The following is a 27,973-nucleotide window of genomic DNA, read 5'->3' as shown; positions in this document are numbered from 1 at the left end:
GATCTGGAGAAGCTGTGGAGAAAAAGGGTTATGGCTGAAAGAGAGCAGCTAGCTTAAGAAAGCATTTACTCAGCACTTGCTAGATCCCATCTAAAGTATTGCATCCAGCTTTGGCTTCCCCAGACAAGGAAGACACCAAAGACTCAGAGCAAGTTCAGCAGAGGGCCTACAAGATGATCAGAGCAGGGTCTGTGCCTGTGATGGAAAGGCTGAGGGAGGGGGACTTCTTCCAACAGGAGATGTGATAGCTTTGGAGGGACTTAACAGCAGATGTCTGATGCTTACAAGGAGGTCATTGAAAAGATGGAGCCAGGCTGTTCATAGTGGGGGATGACAGGTGGATGACAGACATTTAGTTTCCAACTAGATGTAAGGAAAAATGTTTTCACTGCAAGGACAGTCAGGCAGCAGAGCACACTGCCCAGAGACGTTGTGCATTCTGTCTCCCTCCTGGGAGGATTTTCAAGACCCAGCTGCATAAATCCTCGAGCAACCTGGTCTGAGTTCAAAGCTGACCTTGCTTTGAGCAGGGGCTTGGACTAGAGTCCTCCTGACCTTTCCCACCCAAGTTATTCTGTGGTCCTGATTACCAACTGCTCCATCACACTAGTTGTAATGACAGCTTTGCACAGCTCATTACACCTCAGTCATCACCCAAAACTCGCAGCCACTACACTAACTCTTAACCTCAACAGGCAAATTTTCAAGCCTCCAGGCTCTAGGATCCTTGCAATATTTTAATTTTCTTAAGAGAGAAACCTTGAAAAGTTGACCTCAATGTCTTCAGTAGAGTCACAGCAGTTTAGGGCTGCAGAGAGCCTGAAACAGTGGTTTCAACCCAGGAGTTTTCCTTACTTGTGGTATATGAAGCCTGAAACCTGCTCTGAGGCTGTCAGTCCTCTTAAGGGTAGGCTGGTGTTGCATGCTCTACATGGCTTAGGTGGGCCAGCAAAGCCAAAGATTGGGGTGCCAGGAGTGGTTTGAGATGCTCTTTTCTCTCAGGATGTGACAGAGGAAGTGCTGTTAATCCTCTTTTCACACCCTCTGGCTTGCTGTTATTATACAGATATAATGGTTACCTGTTTTAAATCTCCTAATGTAATACAGAAGTAAATGTAAGCCACAGAGTTAGTGCTATGTAACAGTGCTAAAGAGGGGAAACCAACAGCTATCAGTTAGAATTTAAGCACTGTAGAAAACACATGAAGGAATGTAAAGAAATTACAGAAAAAATGTCTGCTGGGTTTAGGACTAGAAGGACTTTTTAAGCCATAGTACAAGCAAAAGAAAAAATAAAAGACCGCTTTTGCAAAGTGAAATCAGGAACATTCATAACTGTGATAGAGAAAAGAAAGAAGTCGTCAATAGATAATTCTGTTCTGTACTCAGAGAAAAGCAGGTGATATGCCTATGCCACCTTAAACATTTTCCAGTCCACTGGAAAACAAGAAAGGTGCTACTATCTCTTTAAGACGAATATTTATAAAGCATGAAACCTGGGTAACTTGCATCAAGAGATACAGCCAATTACTTCAATCCTTTTGTGATGGTACAGTAAAAAGGAAAAATGGGTTAATATAGGCAATCACCTTGCTAGCCTGATGTATGTCCCTTGCAAAATAATGGAAAAACTAAAACAAGATTTAATTAATAAAGATGTAAATAGAGATAAAAGGTGTGAATATAACTTCATGACAGTCAACATGATGCTATTAAAAAAATAAATCTTGTCAAAACAGCCTGATTTTATTGGGAATTACATGTTTGGCTGATAAAAACTGTTGTGTAGACATAAAAGATTTCTCTGGTTTAATGTGTTCTGTTTGCTGCCATAGGACAATCTGAGTTTTTAAAAAATAAGCAATTGCATGGCAAGGTTGCAAAAATGAGCAATTAGTGTCAATAAAGCTTGGATAAGATGAATTTAGAACTTGCTAAATGGCAGATTGCAAAGCTGTTGCTAACATGAAATTTTCTCTGAATGAATCTGTTTCTAGTGGCATTCTATGGTGGTATGTATTAGAAACAATGCTGACCAACCAATTTCATCAATGATCTGGAAATAAATGCAACATGCTTGTTGATTTAAAACAGATCTGTGAATATCACATATGCTGGTGGAATAGAAATAATGATGAGGATGTGACAACTATATGAAGTGGTGATTGGGTGTATGGAATCAAACAAAGCTTTTTAATATGGCTGAATTACACAAGCATAGAATGTAGTCTGTATTTGCAGAGTTGGGGAAGCAGCAATGCTGATAAGAGTCTCAGGGTTGCCACAGTGCAAACAGAGTCCCACTGTGATGTTCTGGCAATACAAGCAAATGTAATGCCTAGTGACATAAATGTGAGATAAACAAGTAGGAACAAGGAAGTAATTCCACTGGAACTGAAATACTGCATGAAGTTCTGATGCTGGCATCTTGAAAAAGATGTTGGAAAATGAAAAAGGTGCAGAGATGATTTGAGGCCTGAAGAGTTTGAGAAAATGTTTTATTCAGAGAGGTCTTGATCTATTTATTGTGAAGTGGCTCGATAACAGCTGAAGTAGGGGAAAAGGGAAGATAGGGACAGTGAATCCTTAATCTAGTGAGAAGAGTTCAACAGGAAAAAAGAACAGGGGGGTTAGCAAGCTCAAACATTGGAAGCCAGAAAAGGTTGTAGTACAAGAAGATGTTTTTGTTTTTTTTTTTTAACAGTGGGATATGAATCTTTGAAAGAAATTACAGAAAGGAATGGTGAATCTGTTTCCGAATCTTCATCTCTGGCAAGAAGAAAATATTTTCAATAATAAGTTTTAGTCAGCCAAGAGGTCACTTGGTGTGGTAGAGGAAAAAATCCTTAAGCATTAAGTTGATTAAACAGACAAGAGCCACTCCGAGATCTTCCCTCCTATTACCCTTTAGGTCTCTTGGACATGTCCAATGGATGGGTTTGTGAGGGTAATTTTATGCTTGTGATTAACTGCCTATAGGGTTGACCCCCAGCTGTGGGGCTGGCTGTGTTCTAGCAACACTGGTCATACTCATCCTTTTTGTTGCATGCTGTGTCGTTATCAGAGTCGTCTTTTTCTGAAATGAGAAGAGCTATGTGTGTCTGTTCCCAAGGCCTCCTCTGCGCAGGGAAGAACCACCAGGAAAATATCCTGCAAACAGAATTTTTTTTTTCTGAAAGCTGGAAGTAAGAAACAATTTGGGAAAGACGTATGAGCCATTGTGTTTTGTCCCTGGAAGGATCCCTCTCCATATTACCGAGACTGGCCTTATTACAGCCATCTCCAGCTGGCAGGAAAGTTATGTATCTACTCAGTAACAGCAAACATCAATGAGGTGAGCCTTTGGAGCTACCCTTACTGTGCCTGACTCACCTTTATTGATGCAGTGGGATGCAAACTGCATTTCCAATAGCAGCAGCTGATGGACCTCAGGGCCAGCCAGGAGATGCTGCCTCAGAGTGGGGAGAGCAAATTTAAACTGTTCCCAGGTGCCCCAAAATAACCTCTCAAGGGGCCATGGTGACAAGAGGGCAAGCAGAGCCGGTACCACTATGGACATTACCCAGCCAAAGTGCACTTTTGGAGTGGCACTTCATCTGCCTGAATAAAATGGGGATGACAGTAATCTACCTAAATGTAGGTCACCTGGGCTGCCTGATGACCAGGGAAGGTCCCTGGTCAATAATGAATAGAGGCCAAAGCGTGATTTAGCCGACCCTAAAATAGGCATCTAAAATAAGGCAGAGGTATGCTCCCTAAAAGTGCCTTCTTTCTCTGTTGGCTGTGTAGGGAGTTTGCTAAGTAGCTCAGCTACAGGCTACTGTGCTGCAGATGTCTGCCTTCATTAGCTTTTGGGGTCTTATGACCAACTGAATTTCTGCCATCTGTCAGTGCTGGGAAAAGGCCCTGATGGTCCACAGTCACACTTGTCGTGTACCATGAAAAGAAGCAGATGTGAGTTCATTCTTTTCCACACACACAAAATACATGTTCACACTGACTGATGAGCACCTACTGCAAGCAGTGCAGGGAGGCAGTCCAGGCTCTGATCACCCAGCCTTTGTTAGCAATTTTTGGACACCACTTATAAGTGAGTGAAAGTAATTTCTGAATTTTTTTCTGCTCATTACAAGTGAGGATTGATCCAGCATTGATATCAAAAGGCAACAGGCTCATTCCACTTATTAACTGAGGGCAAACAAAGAATGCCAGTTTGAACTCTGCACCAGAGACACATGGATAACATGGTGGTACAGTTTTTCTATGCTTTCTCATTATAGACTGCATCATAGATTTAAGGTAGGGCTGCCACAGTACCAGAACCAAAGTGTCACCAGTGGCATTATCAGATGGCCGAAGGAGGAGCGATGGGCTGGGTCCTGTTGCAGCTCAGTGCCAGGAGGCAATAACAGCATTACTGGAAAATTTGGGACTATCTGTGCTCTGTGAGATGCAGCGCTATTTTTGAAAGCTACAAAACTAGTCAAGTATCTTGAAAGCATCTCATTATTTCACTCATTGGGAAAAATATCCTCTCCATCAGAGATGGACTGTGAAGCGGTATAACAGAAGCCAAGATTAGTTCAAGATTCCTGGCACTTGTAGGAGTTGGATAAAATTTCATTCGTATGAGACTATTCCCTTGCAAATGGAAGGCTGTAGTTACAATGTGATGGAAAAGAGGAGGGGAATTTGCACTTGACTAACAGAGCATAATCTGATACCAAAGCAAAGCCTGGGATTTCCAGATTTACACAGTTTGAATAAATGATAAACTGCCCAGTAAGCCTCTTAAAATGACAGCAGTGCTTGAAATGGGCTAACAAATGAGTTGACATGTAAATAATAGCACTGTAGGTGACACCAGAAGCAGCCCTTTGAGAAACTTCAAACAAAACCGGAACACCAACGAGCTTTTGCATGAAAGAGGACCTTAGCTTCCTAATACAGATGTAACACATGGCCTAAAATAAATATTTTTCTCTTTCCAACCTATGTCTTCTGCCTTCCATTGTGATTCTTGCTTTCACCTCTTGGCTAAGACCAAATTAAGAGTCAGTTGTAAATATCCTTTTTCTGTTGTCATATGCCACATAGGCAAGGAGATGCTGAGTGAGTGCTATGCTTAAAAACATCTTCATCTTCTGAGACTAGACACAGAAGATGTGTGATGGAAAGAACCCAAGTGCATGCATTATTCCTGTAGTGAAATAAAACCTGGAATAGTCGTACTAGGGGGAAGTATCCTATTGATGGTATCAAATAAAAGGGGACATCTATATATGGGAAGTACAGTATGTCTAACTGAAATGTGAAACAGGCCTCTTTGACCCCCACTCTGTAAAGTGAGACCCAGTCAGCAGGCAATGGAGGGTACACACAGGCAAATCAGCAGCGATATGCAGGATCTCTTCCAGTGGAAGTATTTCTTGGACTGGGCCTTGTTACATGCAAGCACAACTGATTAATCAAAACTGCACTGTTGTGAACTGTGGAAATTGCTAATGCAACTCAGGTGTGTGGCCTTTACCATTTGAGTTTATTCCCAAATGCATTTGCTTGAGCCAAGATGCTGCTTACACATTTGCAGTGCAAAGGTAAAAGCTTTTTCCCTGGGAATTGTTTACTTTTAGTTCATGTTCCCAAAGACCTGCTCTGTGCGATTTCTTCCTCTGCCATTTGCCTTCAGTGTGTTCTTCTCTCTCCCCCAAGTTTTGCAGTGTCATTGCTGTGAGATCCCCAGTGTGATCATACCCGATATTATCCTCTCTGTTTTATCTTCCTGACTGCCAGTCACAGGAAATTCTCACATGAAGGAGGATTTGTGAAGAGACCGTCTTCTCTGTGTGTTGCCTCTGACTTGTTCCTTTTTTTCAGTTCCTGCCACAGCTCCTTGCTGCTCAATCTCAGTTGTCTGCTGAATCTGATCTGCATCTTCCCCCTGCTCCTTGACTGAAGGTACCTTGAAAGCTGTTGCTCAGCATATAGCAAGGGAGACAGCTCCATCTTATTACCCTATTTTAAAAGCAACAGCTCTGTGTATAATGTTTTCTTCCCTTTTAAATCACTCCTTCTCTTGCAATTTGAGGTGGGCTCTTCATTTCTCAGCCCAGCTTTGGACCCTGGGTCTTAGAGAGAACTGACATTGCTGTCACCTTTCCTTCAGCCACCAAAGTCATCTGTGCCTTGATCTGGAAAATTTATGTTCTCTATCCTGGTCAAATCCAGTAAATGTCTTTAGCCTGACTATAACTGCATGTCCATTCCTAGTGAGGTAAGAGCTTGGAGGTAGTGGTCAGAGGATTCACCAACCTGCCCCCACACCTCTCTCTTTCCACCACAAGACTCCAGAAAATCCCACATTTTACTGCAGACGCACCTCTGGCCTGTGGTTCCTCTCAGGTCAACTGGGCTATGTCTCCTGCTCCTCCATTTAAAACCCATTTGTTTCAGCAAAGGGTTTGTTAGCATGAGTCAAATAAACCCCTCCAACACCTTCTTCAGACTATTTCTCATGGAAGACACCTCTTTTTTTCCTTCTAAAAAGGAGATGCCACAAATATCCTTTTACTTCCTAATACCTCAGCCCTTGCTAGCAGCTGCTTCCTCAGAGCCAGTGGCACTTCCCAGTGTGAATGTGAGGGGACAACCGTGCTCCTGGGTGTCATATGGCTCCCAGCCAAGTGTGCAAATTCCCCTCCCAGCTCCACTCACGTGCTGAATCATCCATTACAGGGACCTGGGAGTCCAGTAGCAAGGGGCAAAAAACCTGCTTGGTGAGGTGCTCTGTGAAGAAATTTTTCCCTGCAACAAAGTGGAGAAGATGCTGAAATGTGAAATGATCCTTGCTGCTCCTACTAGGGTTCACAGTGTAGCTGGACTTTATTTTTAGCTCGCTATCTATTTTTTCTGGCCATTTATTATTTATCTCACAGCTTGGGAGAGGTCACTCTTGCTCATCACTCTCTGAACTTTCAGATAGTCGAAGACTTCAGTGCATGCCTTTCCCTGCTTCGATTAGGTATGGTCCAATAAGCCTGACTAATGCTGGCAGACTCCCAAATCTTGGTTTGCTAGAAGATAAGCCTAATGCCCATTATTTTATCCCCAAGGTGCTTCAGGTTTTCAGACAGCTTTCAAATTTGAGATTAGGAGGTATGAACAAGCCAGTTGATTAATTACAAGAGGTATTTTATACATCAGATTCCATTTTTCAGTTGCTAAGGAAGAGGGAAACCTCCTCATGTGCCACACACGTGCCTGTTTGCTCGTGTGGCTACTTAGCATGGGAGCAGGCTGCTCTCTCTTTAAAAAACCTGTTAACAAAGAGGAAAGATTTGCCGGTATTTTTTTCTTCCTTTACATGCACAAGAGAGAGTTACACCTTAAAATTGCAAGCATCTCATTCCCTCCTGTGTGTGCATGGAGAGCAGGGAGAAATTACACTCCCTTTTCTTTAGTGGGAACCAAGCTCTTCCACCCCAGCCTAGAAAATTAGCTTTGAATTTCTGGTGTCAGTAAGCATGCCACATCTGCCACAGCATGGAGGGCACAATCCAAGGTGGGCTTAGAAGCAATTGCATTTTCTGGTATTGGTGACATGCATGAAAGATGGATGCTTTGTGGTTCGCTCTGAGACACTATCTAGCCCTTAGAAGGAAATGTACTTTCGTTTTCCTCCCTAGTCTTTTACTAGACAGTGAAGACTTAGTCCAGTATCTGGGGATCTCCAAAATAAAACATTTTGAACCCATATGCAGAAAGGCAAGAGGATTTAAATAAAGTCACGACCCCCCCCCCCTTTCTTTTTTTCCATAGCAGATTCTTCCCTACTTACAAGCACTGAGCCCCTACTGAGCTGACTTCATTAAAACCATAAGAAATGTCTAAGTAATTTGAGGAAACAATGAAGAATGAGCAGCATGAGGCTAAGGAGTAATATGCCCACTGTCCTTGCCAGTGGTTCTTCACCTCTACATCCTGGATGACCACCCAATGAACCAACATGTCTTGCTCGCATTGCTCTTTATTTCTCTCAACTCAATTGGTTGGAGGCTAACAAAACCCCAGCATCAAATGAGCACAGCAAGAGTTCATCTTCACCAGAGGGAGGATGGGAAAGTCTGTCTCCTGCTTTCTGTGAAGGGATGCTAACCTATAGCTCCAGCAGTCATTCCCAGAGTCTGTGTTGTTCCCCTGCTGTCTCCTGTAGTGGTGTCTCACCCCAAGGCTGCTCAGCCTGCCCACACCAGTGACAAGCTCAGCCTAACCGTGGTGTCAGCAATGGCATCATGGGCATCCCTCGTTGTCTGCCAGGTTACTGTCAGAGCTGCTGAGGTCCTAATCTCTCCCTCCTAACATGAGTCTTCATGACTCCTGCTTGTACTGACTTCATGGGGTTGGGATACCCTTCCTCTTCATGCTGGAATGCTATCCTTGCAGGTGCAGTCTGCGCCTGCTGTCCTTCTTCCATCTCACCAGCAAATGCCTCCTTCTCTCAGCAACGTCCAGTCCCAGGCTGAGAGATTCAGAAGGAGAAGGGAGGACTATGCCTACAAAGGGTTTATCTGTGGCATTTCCCTAACAGCATCCTGTTAATTTGAGCAACTTCTTGCAGCATTTCCCCATGGACAGAAGTTTTTAGTTGGCTTGTAAGAACATCATTTTTTCGCTAAGTGAATTGGTTTTACTACCAAAGCAGAAGAGGTGGCAAATGAATGACATCTGTTAATTTCCATCCCTGCGTAATTCCCAAGTGCTTAGAAGCCCTGAGCACAGAAACCAGCAGGGAAGGGGGCTTGGTGACTGAGCAATGCCACAAAAAATGAAAGCTATCTTGATACAGAACATTAGAGTATAATTGAAAGCAGCTGCACTTTTTCATTTAATGCCCCTCCTAGATAGGAAATGAAAACAGTAGCTACATTTGTAATAAAATAAAGCCTTAAAACAGTCCTAACAGAGTGAGATGTCAGATGTCATTACAGACCTGGTCATATGTGAGCATTTAGTTTGTCACCTGGTCTTCTGCTGGCTTCTGAAGAAAGGTACCAGGATCACTTGGCAAGTGCCAAGTGATGTCATATCCCAACATTTCTAAGAAAGTCTAGTACTATAAAGCTTAACACTACAATAGCTACATAAAGGTGTCTGAATATGTTATGAATGACTAAATGCTAAAAGTTGGAGATCTCAGGAGAATAGATTAATGGTCTATGCATAGTAGTGAGACATATGTGTAGAAAAATCAAGTACCTTTAAAAATGAAGTTAAACTAAATAAAATTCAAAATAAAAAAAAGAGATTGCAGTAGAACACACATTCCCCTCCACCACCCTCCCAGCTCTGCTGACATAAATGTCAGCAATCCATGCACTGGAAAAAAACCCTGTGTCCTCTAAAGCAAGGTAACAAGTTAGACATGGAAGACCATGCCAATGAAGACTGTGCATCCGTATTTCAAGTGTTTTCACAACTGATGATGATAGGTCCTTTCCTGGCTATGAGTGGTATAAGAAAGAACTAATTTTCTTTGGTGTTCCTGGGGCATACAGAAAACAAGGCAATAAAGCGAAGATAATATGGTTGGCAAGTGTCTTCTCTGGATAGTCAACAGGACAGCTCTTTAACTTGCATATATCAGCATAGCATCATTGCCGTTATATTAATTAAGCACCTGCCCCAGTATATTAATGGTTCTGTTTTTTTTCTTTTTTAATGGACGTTCATATATATTCTAACAAAGAAATCCCCAAAAGACCTGTCTTAAACCAATGGACCAAAACAATCCACCCCATAGTGGAAGGAAATATCAGAATGGTATTCAAGGGCTCCAGAAACAAGTTGGGTAACTCAGCCTGGGATTTGTTTGCAAGAAAAATGATGATTCAGGGCATGGTTTATTATAAAATAATATAACTCTGCCAGGACATGTCTGCCCGTTCTTGCACCTCTAGCCTCTATGCATGCATGCCTCTGTGTACTAAATGAAATCCAGTAACAGTATTCAAAATCACTCCCCAATATGACAGGACCATGGGAATGCTTAAATTAGATTAATCATCACAGAGCAAGCATGTGTCCAATCCTTTACTTGGGTTCTTCTATTGCTTTTTTTGGTATTCTCTCCAAATATATTCTAAACATAAAATGCTGTGTTTGGTGGGGACAGATGAGGAATCAGGGGTGGAGAGTAGGGGTTGTCATACTTTTCAGTCAGAAACTGCTAGCTTGATATGGTCCTGCCCATGTGATTGCCTCTCCTTGGACCTGAAAGCATTCCCTCCCACAGGCCCCGAAACCTGCACATTTGGAAGCCATCGCAATAATGTCTAGGAATAAACCCTTTTATTATTTCTTTGGGTATTGAAGCTTGCCTCAAAGATCCACATCTTTCTCTCCTATTTATTACCTACTTAACTACTGGCTGTACCTTAGCTCTTCTGTCCTTCAGTCCACTGGAAATTCATCTGCTCTTTATGAGGTGTCAAAAATGATTGATAATGCCTCTGTAATTATCTCTGCCTGGTCTTTAAGAACATTCAGGTAGACTATCTGTCCTTGCTCATATGTGAGCATTTAGTTTGTCACCATAATTTTCTTCATTCTTTTTCACCAGCCCAGACAACTGCTTCCTTAATTGTTTTCTCACCAACTGTATTGAAAGTACAACTTCGAATACAAAGCAACAAATTCTGTACTTGCACATACCTTGCTTGTGAAGCCTCACTAAGGTCAATGGTAAGTGCAAGATACAAATCAGAGCACACGTTAGACTTAGAAATGTACCCTTGTATGCTTCAATCTATTACTTCTGGTTAGTATGTCTGGATCCCAAATTAGCTTTGAATCTTGTGCTTTCATCTGATGTTCCAGTCTGTGGGCCAAGTTCCTGTATTAGAAGCCAGATTCTACCCTTTCATGGACACAGTTTCAATCCTGAAGGCTTTTGCGCTAGCTCCATGCACAAAGCAGATGGTAAAGCCAGACTTGCAACCCAGGACCTTAATTTGGTATGGATGGAATGCTCTAGAGCACTGAATTTGCAATGAAAGGATAGAATTATTTGCTTTTGAGGTAGGTAGGGAAGTTCTATCCATTTATTCAGATTATGGTGCCTTGGAAAACATCATTACAAAGTCAGAAGAAAGAATGGGGCTGATAAAGACCATTTTCACTGAAAATGAAGTTTAAAATAAATGTTGATGTATAGGATATCAGAAAACTTACTGTGGGTTTTACCATCATAGGAAAGTAGTAGACATTCAAACAAACACAAATCCATTTGCTTCAATTTCCCCTGGTTGTAGGTAAGAACCTTATGACTGCATCATTTTTTCACTGGATTTTTAGGAGTGTAAATTGCTGTTTATCTCAAATAACTGAAAAATTTAAGGCATTGAAAATGAACAGCAAAAAGTGTATGATGTAATTTTAAAACATCAGGTCCAGTTCTTAGCAACTCATTAGAATTCTTCCCATAGACTTAGTGCACAGAAGCATCCATCCAATGTATGTATTCATGCGTAAACCTACCAAGGCATATGTAGGGGGTTCTTCTTCCTGGTATTAGAGAGGAAGCTTCACTGATTGTGTTTATTAGATACTCCCCAAGCAGGCTTGTCTCACTCAGTTTTAGACATTTAAAGCATAGACATCTGTAACAAGTACCTCACTGTAGCATCCCTCCAGTCAATGGACTGAGATAGGCATGGCTTACTTGTCACTTAGGCATTGCCTTCACAAGGGGAATCATGCTCTAAAGCATCTCTTTTCCTCCCACTTGGGAGATAACTCCATTTGGTCACAGGATCCCTTCAGAGTCTTTCTCCTCTGCATTTGCTTGGATTTGGTGTAAAATCTTGGCTGGTCATACAGAGATAGGATTTTCCTTGGTTGTTTCAGAAGCCTGGTTATGGTCAGAAGAGAGATCTGTACAAGAGGCTAATGGTCTTTTTTATTGTCTTACTTGCAGAATAGGAGTAATTCTACTGGTAAGAGATGGAAATACAGCTCTTAGCACCCTTACTGTCATTCTAAAAGGGAATCACTACTACAGTACGTCCTGCTGTTTCTTCTGGCTCAAGCCTAATAAAATGTGCACTAGAGTTTATTACATTGATCCTTTCCTCCATCACTTTTAAGATCTGTTTTTGCAGTTCAGATGGAGCACTGTGAAGAATGGCTACAGTTTCACTGCCATAATTTTTTCATTAAATTCACCTACATCATGTAGTAATTGGGTTTCCTGATTTGGAGTCCTGAAGGTTTTCAAGATTCTTTCAACCTATCAGTTATGTTAATGTCCATACCCAAATACGGCTGGTCTGGCCACTGGCACAGATCGTTACGCACCTTGTACTTCTGCCTTAGGCAAGTCCCTAAACTCCCTTCTATCCTAATCCAGTTACCCCTGGCACAGATGAATCTTGCAGCTATTCTAACTACCCAGTAGGTAAGCAGAGAAGGGTCTAACATTGGCACCAATGTGAATTTTGTACATACCACCTTTTTTCCCCAGAACTGGAGAAAGCACATTAAACTACCATTGTTGGTTGGAAGGATGCCATCCTGAAAGCAGTTTGGTGTTATGCACATTGCTGTCTGCATAAGCAGGGGGACGTGCCCAAGGTGATCAGCTTCCAGTTTGGTAATTTTTGTGATGAGAGTGATAAGCTTGATAGCAGTTATCTGTGCTGGAAACATGAACACACATATACTAGGCACTGAAAAGGAGTTTTTCAACACACCTAGTGATCTTGACTTGTATAAAGGGAAGCCAGAATGTTTTGTTCACATGAAGCCAGACCTGGGAACATGCTATTTCAGGACAGACTTTTTAAATGCTACTTTTATGCACAAGTTGGGTAGTGTTTTTTCTTTTTTTTTAAAGCACAGAAATACTCAAATGTACATTGAAACTTTTAAACCACTTAGCTTAATGCTTAACTTAACTTAACCACTTTAATGTTTTTTTTATTCACTTCAGGTTTTGCTCTTGAAGTAGACATCTTGGGAGGTGGAAGAGCTTTCCTTGTGTTTTTTGAAGAGAAATAGATAAATCCAAGACTAAGCATGAACAGCATTAAATTGGTGCTTGTTATATCTTCAATAAAGGCAAGTATTTTCTGGAGCATCTGAGCTACAAGGACTAAAATGTTAGAAACCAAAGAAATTCCAAGTAGGAAGAAAAAAAGATACACACTCATATCAGCACAATGAATCCCCACACACCTCTTGTTCACTCAGCCTGATGCAACTACAAATTATCTCAAGTTTGCCACTGGTCATAACACCCACACAATTACTGCAGGTCCCCTGCAGTACAGTAGCTAATGAGGTGCTGATAATGTATGTTCAGAAAGCACCACCTTATTGAATGTGAGATTTCAGGTCCTCCTGCACTGAAAACACCTGCGTGGGGAAGGTGGCTGCCCAGGGCACAGGGGCACAGCTCTGCTGCCTGCTTTTGGCCATCCCCTTGGCCTCCGCTTTTCATGCAAGGCTGCGACTGCAGCTCAGTGGAGCAGAAGTTGCCTGGCACTTCCCAGGCCTAAGTCCTCAGTGAATTATTATAGATATTTTTGGGTGCAGACATAAAGCTCCCTCTCTGTAATTGGAAATTATTTAGCTTTTGGTAGATTGTTGCTGCAAAAACAGGCTTTGGAAGCATTAGCAGTAGAGTAAATAGTGCTGTTGCGGTTTAACCCCAGCTGGTCACTAAGCCCCACATAGCCCCTCGCTCACTCCCCTCCAGTGGGATGGGGGAGAGAATCGGAAGACTAAAAGTGAGAAAACTCATGGATTGAAGTAAAGACAGTTTAATAGGTAAGGCAAAAGCCATGCACGCAAGCAAAGCAGAACAAAGAATCCATTCACCACTTCCCATGGGCAGGCAGGTGTTCAGCCACCTCCAGGAAAGCAGGGCTCCATCACACCTAACGGTGACTTGGGAAGACAAATGCCATCATTCTGAATGTCCCCCCCCTCCTTCTTCTTCCCCCAGCTGTATATGCTGAGCATGATGCCGTATGGTCCGGAACATCCCTGTGGTCAGTTGGGGTCAGCTGTCCCGGCTGTGTCCCCTCCCAACTCCTTGTGCCCCCCCAGCCTCCTCGCTGGTGGGGTGGGGTGAGGAGCAGAAAAGGCCTTGGCTCTGTGTGAGCCCTGCTCAGCAGCAACGAAAACATCCCTGTGTTATCAACACTGTTTTCAGCACAAATCCAAAACACAGCCCCATACTAGCTACTGTGAAGAAAATTTAACTCTATCCCAGCCAAAACCAGCACAAATGCTGAGAAGGCAAGAGTATTACCCTGAGAAAATAGCATGTTATTCAACTATCGGTGTGACTGAAATGTTTAACTTCAGCACTTCCTTGTTTTAATTAAACATGCCCCTTTCTTTCTTTCACAAAGAGAATGTCAACTAAGAAGCATAATGATAAAAAAAAAAAAATTATTCAGATTTGCTGAGGACAGAGAAAGATTTCTTTCTCAGTCAATTTACAGTGAGTCAGTCGGCCTGGGCCAATAATTAGCACTAAGTGAAAAGAAACCCAAGTGGGTAATTAACAGCAGTAACAGCAACACCAGAGATGGTGGCTCAAAACACCAGAAACATAAGTGTTCTTCAGGTGCTGTCTTTGTTCAGACTGGTTGAAAAATGGAAGCAGTTCACTTTTTCTTCAGAAACTCAAAGTGAACCATTTACCCTTGCCACTAACTCACTCCAACCTTACTCTCAAGTCTTAATCTTAGACACACACCTTCGCAATCAAAATTGTAATTGCATGACATTGTTGTTGAGAAATAGGTAATTACATACAACATGCCTAATGTGCCAAATCAGTGCCATATTTGGGAAGAAGGCTTCAGCTATCGCTGGTAAAATTTTATACCCAATACTTGATATTTTATTCCTATTTTCCCCTCTGTTCTTTATCAGGGTATTAGATGTTCATTTCATTGTGGGACCCAAAAAGTCATGCTAAGGCTGGCACAGCTCAAATTTCAGCTCAAAACCCACAGGAATGACACTTCATAGGAAAAGTGAGGCAGAATCAAAGACATAATATAAGAAACCATAGCCTTATTTTGATCATGGTAAAATACACACAATACTAATGTGGAGAACTCTGATGCTTGAATAGCCTGAAATTACCTAAAGTATACTGCAGCCCATCCTAGTACAATAGCAGATTTTTGGGAACAGCTTCTATTTATTGAAATTTACATTTCTTTGTGCATATGAAGTTACCCCTATAAATCATAATGGAATTATGTTTAAAACCAGCCACACTTGTGAGTGATTCTAGTTTTACACTGACACGGATATATCAATATTGCTTATAGGATAAACTATAATAATTAAGAAAAAAATACACTGCACAAATAAAGCCTTATATAATAAACTAGATTAGAAAAGGTCAGATGATAACAAATCCTGAATATATGCCAAAAACCTCCAAATACTCATTCAGATATTAATTGGGTACTTCACACAGAAAAGCCTTGGCTCTTGGCCATTAAACTTGACAGGACAAACCTGTAATGCAACGTGAGTGTTTTTTGAGGGTCAGGCTTTGGTTCCCTTCCCACTTCTGTCACAAGCAGCCAGTTCTACTGCAGACAGAGCCCAGAGCCACATCCGTGGCTCTTCCTTGCTCCTCCAGCATCTGGCCATGCTTAGCTGGCAGCCACCTTGTGAATCAAGTGACTTCTGTCACCCCTTTCAAGAAATGCAGAAGCTGGAGATTAGGAAGGGAAGGCAGCCTTTTGTGTACTTGCCTGGTACTAAGGATCCTTCCTGGAGTCAGGCAGAAACTGGCTTTCCAGTAAATACTCTTTTAAACATGGTTTTGCTCTTACCAAAGGTTGCCAAAGTAATAACTGTGTGCACAGCATTCAGAGTAAAATAGGATCTTACCATTAATCAACTCATTTAAAAAGGAAAGTATCCTCCTTATGTGCTTGAGGATTTTGCCTTGGCTGGGGTTAACTCATAGGTCTCCCACTAGCATTTTCTGCTCAATTAGTTCCTTCAAAGGGATTATTGAATCTACACAGATATTGTGTAATCTAGGTTAAATCAGGAAATAGTATAATGAGAAGCAGTTACATGAGGAAGGGAAGTCAAAAAAAGCAGCAACAGGAACTCAGAAAATATGAAGATATAAATAAAAGGACAGGTGCTATCTTCAGTCATGTAATGTGATGGGGACTCAGTAATTGGCCTAAAAATAGAGGAGACTAAAAGAAAACATTCTGAAAAGCGCAGTAGAGGCCGTAACCTCAGCTGGTGTAATTCAACGTACTTCCACAGAAATGAGTACAGAAGTGAATCACTACAGCAGAATAATAAGAACTTACATATTTATAGAAGAAGTGGCAAAAATAGCACTTGTCAGAAAACATTACTCAAAGCTAAAGAAAAAATGCTTATCGAAGTAGACCACATTCTGTGAACAGAACTGTGATTACTATATTATGCTTACAGTAAAGGCAGGCGATGCATAGACTAGGTTAATTTTAAATACAAGTTAAGCAAGAAACATTTGGTAACTATGATACAGATGGTAACAATCCTAAAAAAGAAGGGATCATGTTTATATTTTCCTCCATGGCAGTATTTTTGGAATGACAATGGCTAAATCAGAACAAATACTTAAGTGGATCATGCTCAGCTGGATATATATCTGATCAGATTTCAAACCTTGCCAGTTTTGCCTTGGATATAATTATCTCGGGCTCTGGAGAATTACTGAAGGAATTTTACTTATCAGAGGCAACTGGTGATTTTAAAGGATGGGCATTCCCCATTAGTCTATGGACAAAAGGACACCAAAGGCTAAGATTGCCTCAGACAACCTAAACCCGAACTGTAACTTTCTTACTTTGAAGCAAGATATTTTTCCCTGTTTCAAAACAGCCCTGCTCAGCTTGTTCTGGATCCCATCCTGAGCAATTTCACTGTTGAGAAACCTTGAGAGACAGCACAGATGAGGAAATGCTACTTTTCTCTTTGGTTGATTTTTTTTCGCTTGAATAAAAAACTTTCATAAAGTTGAAGAAATTCTGCTCCAAGAGGAGTAAACAGGAGGAGAAGCATGCTTTCTGGCTGGTATCATGCAGGCCAAGAATACTGCTAAATCTGTGCTTTAATCACTGACATTTTATGCAACTGTCTATAATTAAAAGCAGAGTTTGCACCCGAAATATATCTTATGCAAGCAACATATGTTTTGTGCAATTGAGCTTAACTGTTTGTACCCAATGAAGGAACAACTTCATTCCTGGAAAGCTGAGACCGGACCATTTCCTTACAATGCTGTTGTACCTCAGGAAGCCAAGCTCAGCATTACCACTGCCATGCTTGTAAAGACTGAGCACGATACCCTTCTTCTTGTAAATTAGCACAGCACTGTGAACTGTCACTGTACTGCACAGATTTAAGCCTACTGAGACTGTGGCTCCCGTTTAAGCAGGACTGTTTGACTCCTGAAACTTCATGCAGCACCAGGATAATTGCATCCAGAAGTGGTTTGCTCCCACAGTGGCTAAATGCAAAGCCCTGTAGCGGAGCCAGCTCCTCAGATGCATTGCTGGGTCATTGCATCCATTTTGCACATTTATAGGTGAGCAGCCTTGTACGAACCATTTCAGAATGGTGTACTTTAATACAATGGAGTAATGATAAATGGTAGAAAGTGCTCTATTTTCTGTTTCAATAAGGCTAAGGAATAATTTGATAGCACAAAAATCACACTGTTTAATTGAAACTTTTAATAGCTTTGAAAATACGTTTATTCACAAAATAGAGTTCCAGCCTTCCCAAAGATCAATGAAAGCTGTACGAGTGTATCATTTCTTTGAGAACTAGCACAACCAGAAAGTGTGATGGAAGCATTATGGTTATTGGCTTTAAATGGAAGCCAACAAATTTTAAACCAGCTAAACCAAAAGCTTTGATTCACTATGTTTGTTTTGCAGCTGAATAGGCTAAAATGAAATAAAACTAATATATATGCCTCAAAGTTACAAGAAAATTTTTCAACAGAGCAGTAAAGTAACATACACCGTTTTCTTCAGAGGAACAACAACAACAAAAGCAGAAAATTTCAACACTACTTGGAGCTGTTTGCAAAACATCAACAACTTCTCCAGAAAAAAAGCCAGTTTTTTTTGCATCATTTTGAACTAACCCTCCTCAAATGCTTAGAAATATCTTTCAAGAGCCAAGCAGAGAGTTGGCACCAACTTGAATTCTGTGCTGCAACATCATGAAACACAGTGCAGTAGGATAATATGATAATAACTGCTCTTGTTCTCTTAATATTTTACCCTTGGTTTGTTTTGGCCAGAAATGTCCTAGAGATTTTTTTTCATAATTTCCTTTTTGCCTGAAATACTGATCTGTTGCTGATCTGATCTGTGAACCAACTACCTTATCCTCCAACAAATGTGTCATCAGCTGTCGCTGAAAAGCTCACAGGAAGGTACAAAGTGCTAATAAGAAGTCTGATGAGCAGCAAAAATATATTGACTGTTTATTTATGTTTAACCATTTTAGAAACCATGCAACTAGTCACACACTGTGTTGCTATCTTTCTTTTATTACATCCTATTTATGTAGCACTTCGTTCAAGTCTTTGAGCCTGTACATACATACATACATAAGTACATACCTGAGTATACTCTGCCTTCTGTGCACAAGAGTCTTCCTCACTGGAAACTCTGCTATTAACCTTGCAAGCAGTCATGAGAAATGTGCTTGGGATAGTGCAGTGGCATAGAAATGCTAAAGAAGCCTCACCGTGTGTTTGTTTCTCTCCCAGTAAAGGCAGGGGGGTCTGAGGGTGTGCAGTAATACAAACTGGAAACCATGTCGGCAGCAATGCAAGATCTGATTAACAAACCTGCGCAAAACTCTTTGGTTAATAATAGGAAAACTCTTTCTGACATGTAGTGAAAAACATTAAAATTCGATTGTTTGAAATGCCACTTATTATGTATTTACCAGCCTGTGTGTTCTCCATTTTGACAGAAAACCCTGTCTTAAATATCGACATTGGACTAGAACAAGATTATCTAGCAAAGTGGCCAGTGGAGTTGGGGATGTTTTGACACAGGCATTTAAAACAAGAAGTTGATTAGTAACCAGTGTTCTCCTGTGCAGATATCAATATTAGGAGGAGGATGAATACTATTTGTTCTCAAAAGTTGAAAACACTGCATTCATTTACACAGCAACAGCATTGTTTTAGCTGTCATAATGTAAGGCCTCTGGCAAGGTACGTGGGAGGAGCTGACATGTTTTTGTAGGCCAACTGACATAACCGGGAAACAAACAAACAAGCAAGTATTTTTGCAGTTTCTGCAATTTGCAAGAGCTTGTCTGTTGGGTCCGTCCGTCATCCCCCCCCCCCCCCTCGCCCCTCTTCCTCAGCTATATCTATAAGTCTAAGAAAAGACAGTACATTTCCACTTTTATAACGGGCACACTAACAGGGAAGAGAAAGTGCAAATGTGCTTGAGGACTTCGAGAAACGTAAGATCTTTGAGAATTTAATTCAAAACAAACCAAGCAACCAGCAATCCTTGTGTGAACTTTACTGGGTTTTCTATGGTAGATAGAGATGATCAGGAAGAGCATGCTGCATTCCCCTTTATATAAAGTTTTGCACTTGCTTTGCTCAGTGGCATCCTGTAACCAGCAGTGGAACACCTTAGCAGATGTTCCCAACATTGACAGATCTTGGGTAACAGAAAATAGTTTAGACAGCTGGGTACTTTAGGGGACCACAAAAAACACAGTTTATCGTAATCCTAAATTTCTGCCACAAAGTGCATTCTTTATCTTAGTCTCTCTTAAGGTTTTCTGTTGCTTCCCCAACATCTTTCCCAGTAAAACTGCAAAAACAAGAGAGGAAGGTGAACTCAGAGACTCACACACCATGTAACAAGCTCCAGAAGTTTGTCTCTGAGCAAACAAGCCATTCTGTCGTCAGCTACTTTTGAAGAGCTTGCAGATGCACAAATTGATCTTCATGCTGAATTTGATGAGTAAAATGGAAGCACTTCAGTATGTCACATATTCCTAAAGCTAGACTTTCCTGGCCAGCTGGTTAATACATACTCCCTTAGGATATGATGTCTGACACCAAGACCTTTAGTTGTAATGAGTGGCCAAGTATTCAGATACTCTGAGCTCTTAATCCTCATTTGAGTCACTGAAGTAAATGTAGTTTTCACCTGGAGATAGTCCTAGAAAACATGATATAAAAGCAATGTCTGCTTTTTAAAAGTGGATATTAGCAAGCTGCATGCATTTTAAAGGAGTTCTTTAGGTCTTGTTCTCACAATGCCGGAGCCCCTCTAACCACATGCACATGAGGTATCGTTAACACATTGCATTTAGAAAACAACGTCCTGAAAACACGCAACTCCTTTTCCAAACGCTCCTCCTCTCACTATGGGTCTGGCATGAATGGGGAAGACCAACTGTTTTGCAGAGCTTGGATTTGCATATATCTGCAGAGTACCCCCAGCCCTTAGACCCTACTGGGGCTTGTCATTGTTCTGTACTGATCCAGAGAACCGAATCTTGCCTTCAGTGACTGACAGGAAGAAACAAAAAGTAAAGTGAAAAGGAAATAAACATTTGTCACAAACATCCGCACACCTTGGGGTGATCTGGGAGATGAACTGGGTGAGCACCATACCAGCCTCACGCATGGTAGGAAAGGTTCAGGGCATGGAGGCAGGAGCAGCACCAACTCTCGCTGATGACCAGACTGACAACCCACCGCACTGGCTGAGAAAGCCCAGCCCACACCTTGCCCTTGTCACAGCTGGAGCTAGAAAGAGCAGCTTCTACCTGCTCAATTACCACCCCACTGACAGTAGTATCCCCATAGACCCTCACTCAGCATCTGCGAGCACCATAGCTCTTCACAACAAAAAGGGGTCTTGGGCATGGCTTCACTCTCCCAGGCTGCTCTGCACTTTTGAAATGAAGAATTGTTTTTATTACTTTAAAGAAAGATGCTTTGATTTCTGTCTTTTGCCTTCTTCCTAAACTGGCATTTCTAAACTTAGGGTCTTCATTAAGAAGATGCTAAAGGAGCCTTGCTCTTTAAGAGAAGTTTTTAATCCCCTTGACTTCCAAACCAAGTTGAATAATCCAGCTCTAAGTCTCCTCATTAAGGCCAGATTTATAAAATCTCAATCAGACTTTTGCTTGAGGTATTGTAAATCTGGTCCTAATACAGATACTTAGAGCTGGAACACAGATCAGCTTGAAACTTTGGGGAATTAAAAGAAAGTAAAGCAGCAGATAAAACCTGCACACGAAATATTCCTTCTATTGTAGCTGGAAGACAAAACATATATATTTTGTACGGAGCTTGTCTTCCCTGTCTATTTGGTGGCTAAATTACAGCTGCTGGGTAAAGGACAGATGAAATGAATAAAGCTAAAACCTTCTTGATTTTCTTTTACTTTTGCTTGAGACCTATCTGAAAGATCTTGAGTTTAGTCTTTCAAACTTTCCAAGCCTTGATAAAGGATGCATCTAGGATGTTTATTTTAAGTTCTTGCATCTCCATGAAGAAGCAAAATTGTTATTAAAGACTTAAGACCTCTTTTATCTGAAGTTAATTAGCCACTGAAAAAAAAATCACATGCTAGCAGAGTTTGAGGTAGTCTGACTCAAAAAAACCTTTTCCTGTCTCTCTTTAAACAGCATCTCATTTAGCTGTGGCAATTTACCACTTCGCTATTTCTCCAGTCGCTGTAAAATTTTGCAGCCCCAGTAGGACTTCAATTTCAAAAGTGAAAAACAAGCAAGGGGGGAAAAATAAAAACAAACCATTTGTTCTCTGAACACCTTTCCAGGCATGCTCTATACATCTTTTCCTTCACAGGTGACCTTTACCAAGGTATATTTGTCTAAAAGTTGAGCAACACTCCTGTATTTCATCTGGAGTTTCTCAGCCTTTGTTGATATCAAGCACCCCAGCAGACAGGTCTCCCATCCATACCATTCACATCTAAGAATGATGAGGTCCTAGAAGAGGCTGGCAGCGGGCAACAAAGGTTTACATTTACAGTACTCGACTATATTTCATGGAATTATAGTGATATCAGCCCCAGAAATAAATCTTATTTCCTTGACAATGATAAGGATCTTAGGTAGGGACAGCAACTGTATCTAAAACAAGTTATATATGCCTGCAAAACAAGGTTATTTTTAAATGCAGGATTCCTGCTTGCAAACTACGTCTCTGTAAATTCCTCATAGAAGCAAGGGACAAAATACTAGCTTTATAACCACTAGAGTTAATTAACCTCTGGTTCAAAAGTACAGTTTGTAAGTTAAGACAAAGCCTGAGACTGGTATTTTAAAAGTTTAAATTTTTAAAATCTTGTTGGATGAGGGAGGTACCTCCAAACTGGGAGGGAGGTATGTCTTGAGTCAACCAAAGAACATTTTTGCATTTTAGCGTGAAAGGTACAGCATCTCACAAGTTCAGTTTTAGAAACTTGCTAATCGGACCCTGTTCACTGGCAAACGATGAATGTGACATGAAAAAAGTTCAGGGAAGATTTAGCTACAGCAACATGATAGGAATTGGTGAGAGGGTAAGAAACTTGGAGAAAAATATCAGAAAATGTGGTTCAGTGCATGTCATTTTGCATTCACAAGATACCACTCACCCTGCCATGTATGTATTCACACACAGAGAGACAATTATATATATCTGTGTATATTCGTGTGGACTAATTGCTCAACTCTCAACTTTCCAGAGGATAAATACACAGCAAAACTACCATGATTATAATAGGCCTTCTGAACACACACAGGCTTCTTGTGTCTTCTGCCTCCATGCCTTTGTGGTATACTAGCATGTTCCTTCAAGGAGAAGGAGCAGAGACACAAGTCTTCAGCTGTCTCTAGTAATTTCTAGGTAGATTATAAATGCTCCTTCTTAGCCCTACTTTATTGCCCTTGCAGTGCAGCAATGACATTTTTAATATTGTACCAGATAATTCTAGGGAAAACCAAAAGTCATATTGGCCTTCCCAGGCTTTGGGCTAAAATCCAGGATTGCTACTACCTTTAAGTGGCAGAGGACTTCATGTAGATGCAGCTTGTCCTTCTACGCACTGATGAAAGAATACGGCCTTTTCAAAACTCACAATTAAAATTAGATTCTCTTTGTTAGCTACAAAGCCTCTCATCATTTGAGTGCTATTCTTCTTGATCTACTCAGCCCTGACAGCTTAAGTCAATGCTGAAATAAACTTGAGCCAACCCAAACCTTTTTCTCTGACAGGCACCCCTAGGCACAACTGAAACAGGAACAAGCAGCACCTTTAAACTAGATGGGTTAAATATTCCCCTTAAATTACCATGGATTTCTTTCCCTCATGCTCAGTGAGAATGCTGGCAGTTAAAAATGCTTTCTGCAAGAGGACCTTCACTGTGATAAATGAGAACAGCTCCTTTGATTTTAATGGAATTACATTAAACTACTGCAGGTTAGGATCTGACCCTCCACACTTGGATTTCACCCAGGAAGGCATTACAGAGGGGTAGGTGGTCTCCCAGCTTATGAATTTTTTAAAAAGACAGGCAAAGCAGGGCCACGCATGCAAGGGATGACTTGATTTATGCAGCCTGCTCCCTTCTTCACTACATCTTCCCTGCATTTCGAAAGACACGTACAGCTGGTTTAAACACCTTTCTGTGGGAGAGCAGAGCATGGACATTATTTACAGTTCGCTCTCTGAAAAAAACAAAAACTTTCCTCTTCAGACTTGATGAGGCCAGGCAGGGGAGAGCCAAGCATCAGGCAAGCTGTGGGGTGGCAATGTGGCAGTGGCTGATCAACTCAGCAGCCACTGCAGTGGTTGGTACCTTTTCTCCCTCACCCTGCTCAGTGGGAACCAGCCTCACAGCAGGAACGGGGCCAGCGGTGGGATGCCTCCTACCAACCCAGGTCACCATGCCACAGAGGCCTCAGAGGCTGCAGGTGGAAAGGGAGAAACACTCTGGCCAGGCTGGGTGGGACTGGGGAACTGATCTTCCCATCAGAAGAATAAGCATCCTAACACCGCTCTCTCGCAGCTCAGCTTTGCCCCCAAACAGCCTTTCCAGAGCAGGGGGCAGTGTCAACACTGTTATGGGAGGTGGAAAACAAGTCGTGGTGTCAGCAAGGGTCATGGTGACTGAATGGGGGAATTCCCTCTGCATCTCCCTCTCTCTTCCCAGTGGCTGCCTGAATGAATGCATACCCCCATGCGGAGCATCGTCTCCAGGTAGTCATCTTGCCTCAGCCTCTCCCACCCCTTCCCTCCCTCTCTGCAGAGAGCCCAGGGCTTCTCCCATACACAGACTACCAGGTTTCTGGGTTTTCCAGGCATTCCTGTAAGCCCTTGCTTCATTCAAATCAGGTCCTCCTTCATCCACCCCAGCCACTCCTTTCTCCTTAGGAGGACGAGGAGCAGATTCCCATCACCTCTTGCCCTGCCCCTCTGCCTGACCTCTTCTCTCCCATAGGAAATGAAGTTTACATGTGGAAATGCACAATGCCTGAGAGACAGCTGGATAGTTTGCCACTGAAGGACACGGAGAACCCCCCCAAGCGTAGCTGTCTGGCAAACAAGGTGTGTTTTGCTCAGAGGTGGGTGCCTCGCGGTCAGGCGGGGATGCACCGAGAACTTGTCTGACTCCTTGCTCTGGGTAAGTGGCCTCAGACAAAAGCAACCTGGCAGGCTCTGACATGACATATAGCATGCAGTAATTAAGTGCTGCTGAATTATGGCAGTGATAAGTAATGATTTAATTACTCTGCCTTCATTTTTACAGAAAATGTTCCAGTATTAGGTCAGTAAGAGAACAGAAGACAAAATAATCATGAACCTTTTGTATCAATACTGGAATAGCACATGATCGTGGTGAGCACCCTCCGACCCTCTCCCACCCACTCTCTAACAAGCCTGTGGATAGGTTCCCTGGGATATTGCTGCCACCCAAGCCCTAACCCACAATGTGCACTAACCCACAGTGTCGGGCGTATAAATTCCCACTCTCCTACCAGCAAGACCTAGCTAAGTCCAATGCTACCGCACCTGTGCAAACGCACACACACACATGCATGGGGTCAGGAGGCTCGAAGAGGTGAAGTCCATGTGCCATGAACCAATGTGGTTTTCCACAAGGGATGAGAACTGGTGTTTCAAACCGTGTTCATCAGAAACAGCTTCATCAGGCCTGCAGTGAGGGGTGCCATCTGCTCACTCTCCAAATCTTCAGCCAGACCATGGAGTGCCTTTCGCCTGCATCTTCTCAGTTTGTGCAGAAAAGTCGGTTCTCCGTTGCACTCAATCCAACACCTGCAGCAGAAGGAGCACGCTTGTCAGACACCCAATATTGTGCTCGTGTAACGTGAGCAGTCATCACCCATACGTCTCTACCAGCTAAAACTGACTGCCATACCTATAGTCATCACCACGCAGTGTCAAAACAAATCTACTGGCATCAGAAGGAAAAGCATTTCAACACTGATTAAAGACTTGCCTGCAGGATTTTCCAAATGTAAAGCCTATTTAATCATTGCATTTCTGTGGGTTTTCAGGAAAAGCAGCTCAGCTCTGAATGACTCACCCTTCTCAGCCCAAACCATTTGTTCTCAGTGCTAAGTACAGCATCTATTTTACTCAGGCAGTCAGGGGCCGGGCATGAAATGTATGTCAGGTCTCCTCAGGCCCACTATTATATACTGTCATGTTTTTAATTGAGGTAGTTTCCATGAAAGACCTTTCCTCCACACCCTCAGGAGAGCCTGAATATTTAGACCTTGTTCCTTCCAAGTCAACTTTCTGCTCACCTCCAGAGTGGTGCTCACAGTGGACACAATGGTGCAGAACAGCAGTAACTGTGGAAATATACTGGAATACAAGCATCTAAACAAGAATGGTGGTTATTTTTTAGAAGCCTGCTGACTCCAGCAGTTTTGCTATAAAGTAACTTTGTGGGTGATGCTGGCTGAACTGTGACCCATTACTGGAAGCTAATAACATGCAGTGAACCCACTTAAATACCATTTTTTTTTTTTTTTACACTAAGACTGCCCTCGTACACACACACACTTACAGATTCTAGGGAGGTCTATGTACAGCCAAATACAAAAAGACACCATCTGTCTTTTATAAATAATATAATAAAAAGTTAAGACAATTGTCATTGCTGTTTGCCACCAGCATAAGGAAAGGCTAGTCCCTCATTGCCACTCTAGAAGTCTGAGGGTGCACCATTGCAGAGCTGTGTGATGCCATTATTTAGAGGTTAAACCCACATTAACTCCTTCAGTACAAAAGCAATTGCCAGAACAGTCACTCAGTTCACCACATATCAGTAACACATTTAGTGCAGCAATGCTGATCCTGCTGAAGGCAATGGTAAAGCTTCTGTTTTACATACAGCCCAAAGTGCATTCCTGGATTCGGGAAGGAAGTCTGGTAACAAAGAAAGCACAACTTCAGGTTCAGCCAGGAGTTTCAGTACATCACAATGTGAGAACCCAAGACAGAGATTGATTTTCTTTTATTATGTAAAAATAAATTATTTTCAGCATGGCAATTTGCATCTGGTATGATGCAACTATAGTTTCAGGGTTGCCACAGTTTTTTAAGAGAAATAAATGTTTCAAGGTACTGCAGGGCTTGTCTTTTGAAAGAATACCTTTATACATTACCCAGCTCTTCTAAACAGATTGTCTTTTTCTGCTTCAGAACTTCAGAATAAAATACAGTAAATTTCACTTTGTTCATGTATTGATCAGCCAATTTTTTTAAAAAGCTTTTGTATACACATCATATCTCTTCTTTGTAAAAAAACCCTAATATATTAATCTGCTCATGAATCTTGTAAAAAACCATGAGAAAAGACCAAATCTATGCCCACCCATGTACATATTTCCCGGTCTACCATTAATAGCAATAGGAATTAATTTTTGATAAGTGAAAACAAGCTTGCTGAAGATTCAATATGAAGAGCTATGAAGGTTATTCAACCACAAAGGTAATATTAAACAAGAAAAGACTAAAGAGAGGGGAAAAAAAATTCCAATGTTTTGAGTATATCTGCGATGTGGTTAGACACCCCCTTCTTGAAAATCAAACTGGCTGGGCTGGTGTTTTTCAGTTTGTAGTACTGGAGAGTTTGATGGCCCAAAACTAACTTGGGTCATTCTGCAGCAAAGTAGCCATGAAATTGCCTTATCCAGATAATTTGGCTTCATCAACATGTCAGGATGCCCCATCAGAAAAAAAAACCAAAGTGCCCTATTTCAAGGGATGAGGTGTCTGGGATCCTGAGCTGTGGTGTATCTGCTACTAGTGGTAACCGAGTCACTTCAAGAGGGTTCACAGATGTCATCCAAACAGCAGTTTCCCTCCTTTTACATATGGCCTAAACCAATGCAGCTTCCAGTGCTGAGGTGAGACTCTGAGCAAACTGCGCTCAGGGTGGCATTTCCCAGGTACAGCATTTCCCAAAGCTCTTGTCCGTAGTGACTACATGAAGAAAGAGGTAAGAGGCTTTGTGTTCTGTAATAGCAACCAGACCTGTAGCTTCTGAAATAGGGTAGCAAAAAGGTGTGTTGGTTGCCCCACATACAGCCATATTAAGAATATAAAAGCCAGCATCTACTTTAGAATCTGAAATCTCTCTAGCATTACCCTAATTCAACAACAACTCTTTTCCTTTGCCACTAAATTTAATTAACAGGGTGTAGAAATATTGTCTAGAGAGCTTATTTGTTGCAGTCACAGTTTTTTTCAGCCCACTTGATATGCCTCAGTATTCTCTGTTGCTGAGACTTTCATTTATGAGAGACTTTGCTGAAAGTGAATGTTAATCTGGCTTAGGTAGAGAAATAAAAAATTGGTAAGCCATGAAATGCAGC

At 41.7% G+C, this 27,973-nt stretch overlaps 1 protein-coding gene across 2 annotated transcripts in view; it reads right to left on the bottom strand.

The window, feature by feature from the left end:
- Positions 1 to 24,782: 24,782 nt before the first annotated feature.
- Positions 24,783 to 27,973, bottom strand: part of LRRC3B (leucine rich repeat containing 3B) — a 141,010-nt gene continuing 137,819 nt past the window's right edge. For both annotated transcript variants that reach the window (XR_012653810.1, XR_012653811.1), the window contains exon 2: positions 24,783 to 25,400. The gene's annotated coding sequence lies outside the window, so the exon portion shown is untranslated. The remainder of the gene's footprint in view (positions 25,401 to 27,973) is intronic.

The sequence above is a fragment of the Buteo buteo genome, chromosome 2 (genome assembly GCF_964188355.1).
Source record: "Buteo buteo chromosome 2, bButBut1.hap1.1, whole genome shotgun sequence".
Lineage (NCBI taxonomy): Eukaryota > Metazoa > Chordata > Aves > Accipitriformes > Accipitridae > Buteo > Buteo buteo.
This window is presented reverse-complemented; position numbering and strand designations above follow the sequence as displayed.